Raw genomic sequence first — 2,730 nt, forward strand, 5'->3', positions numbered from 1 at the left:
ACACTGAGCTGCCTGAAATACTGAACTCCAACCCAACTGTGGAGTCAAGGGACTCCTCACTTAGTCGCTTCCACGACTCCTGAACGAAATCTTCCTCTAGGACTAGTTTCCACCAGTTATCCTGTCACTGTGGCTCTAGCAACCTTCCGATCCAACCGATCGGGTTCATACGTCACCTCCTGACATCATCAATTCCACGACTAACAACATGATGGCTCCCAGACTGACGGTAGCCCACAACATACCCGAACCCCAACGGTCCACTGCGACTCTGATCTCATAACTGATGTGACGATCTATAGCCCAAATTGCTGACTTAGCCATAACTGATCCCTTTGGGAAATCCGAAAGCTAACCCGTGGATTCCCATATCCTCACTGCTGCACCCGAACTGGTGGGTACAACTGCTTTCCCGCGTCTAACACGCGCTCATGCTACCTACCAATCTGATAAAAGGCTGCGACTACGCTCGCGGACTTACAACTCTCTAATACTATCTGGCTGCTAGTGGATGCTACGGCTACCCCCGCAGACTTACAACACCACTACTACTACCATCTGGCTGCTAGTGAATGCTACGGCTACCCCCGCAGACTTACAACACTACTACTGCTATCTGACTGCTTGTGAATGCTACGGCTACCCCCGCAGACTTACAACACTACCACTATCTCGAGAACATCCTGACTATCCCTAGTCCCGCTAGTGATTCCTCATCCCGATTTCTAAAAAAAAAAACAGTCCTTAGACTTTGAATTCTGCATCATCCTCGACATCTTATATCCTTGATATACTTAGCGCTTCGTCGAGGAATCCTTCGGCTTGGTTCCCAAACCAACCGTCTACTAATCCGGATACAAGAAGCTATTGTTGGGAAGTTTCCAACCTCCCAAGTCCTGAATCTACGCAACCTGCATGCTGCCTCAGACACTGGCTACTAATACGAAAACATCTCTTGTTACCCGTTCTCAGGATCTTCATTCCGACTCTCATGCGTCCGACAGGTGGTCCTCCAATCCTGGATTCCCAACCAGCTTCTAACCATCTTGATTACATGAACTAACCGCTGGGAAAAGTTCTCGAACTCCCCAAATTCTGAGCTTCTCAATCCATCCAAAACTGTGCTACTACCATTTCTTCTCAGAGGCCGCACACTCATCCTGAGTCTACGAGACTCTTATCCATGTATCCCCGGAGGGTTCTCCCCCACTTCGATCCTGCTTACCCCTTGCTGCTTCACACTCAAAAGAGATCCCGATCTTTGCTGCCATTCTATAATCATTCTGCTAAGGAGCCCAAGCCTACCATAGCTAGGGATCTAACCAATCCATCCCAACACTAACCACTCCGAGCTAGCGAAACGAACCAAATCTCTCCCAACCATGCTATAGTTATTGCATCCTCCGAAACCTTCTCCATAAGAGCACATCCCCTAACTACCAACCAATTATCCGAGGTATGCAAATGGCATATAACATAATCACAAGCAAGCCACACAATAACACAATACTTATACCACAATTTGATGCAGAACCATAACAATATAATCATGACATAAGCTGACAGAAAAACAAAAGTTACGCACCTTCATTACTCAGTGCTGCTCGAATTCCTGCTGAAATCTATCGGAAAACTCGGCTCTGAGCCGTGGGCACCCTTGCCGGGCCTCGACAACTGCTGGCGGTACTCGAAGTCCCAAGGGCAGGAGCTGGCACCTGCCCTGCTGGATACAAACTCGGACAGTGGGCCTTCTTGTGGCCCCTCTGACTGCAATGGAAACATAACGGATCAAGCCCCTGGACGATGGTAACAACACAGTCTCTGCTAAAATGACCGATCTGGCCGCACTTGAAACACCCAGCATCGCCACCACTCCTACGCCTACACACACCCATGTGCGTCCTTCCGCACTTCCCGCATCGACTGCGGCTCTGATAGTTCCTCGTCCTCAAATCTGGACCCTTGGGCCTCTTACCCGAACCTGTAGCTACCTGAGTCTCATCGATTTTCCTTTTCCCTTCTGACTCCCTGCCCGACTCTCGCTCCTGCGTTACCCCAACGGCAACGCCTGCTAACTGAACAACAGATGTCTGATCCTGAAGCCTCGCTATTAATCTATCAGTGATCCTCACAACCATGTCGGGCAGCTCCTCGCAAATGGCTCGCGAAACTTCCTCAACTATCCAATCATGCAATGGTCTCTCTTGGAGACAGAATTCCCCACTCACCCCTGCCCCCCGATGGCAGGAACTCGAAATGGGATCTCCCTCCCTGATGGATCCCTGAACTCCAAAAGATTCGGGACCTAGACGAGCCCCAATCTGTCCTGAAACTAACCCGGCCTTAAAGGCCTCAAGATGACTGTCCATGAGCTCCACGATGGCCCCTCTAACCGAACCGAAAATCACTGGAGTCTGATCAATGATGTTGCGCGTAATCTCTGCGGAAATGAAATCCCTCATTTGATCATCAAGCTGCCCGGCTCCGAAGCCCGAGCCAGACCCCTCCTCGACACCTGAACTGCTAACTGGTAGCTCGCGCAATGTCACCATGCTGAAAATATAACAAAATCCTGATCAATTTACATAATACTGCTGAGGGATTTCTCACTCACTACCCCATTCCTGGTTTCGTCTTGGCCCCTCTTGAATCGAGTATGGATCCTCTGCTTTCAGTAGTATGGGCCCCTACTACCTTCCACATCTATCCATACTTTCCTCAAGAGTTACC

This window comes from Lactuca sativa, chromosome 1 (genome assembly GCF_002870075.4).
Source record: "Lactuca sativa cultivar Salinas chromosome 1, Lsat_Salinas_v11, whole genome shotgun sequence".
Taxonomy (NCBI): Eukaryota; Viridiplantae; Streptophyta; class Magnoliopsida; order Asterales; family Asteraceae; genus Lactuca; species Lactuca sativa.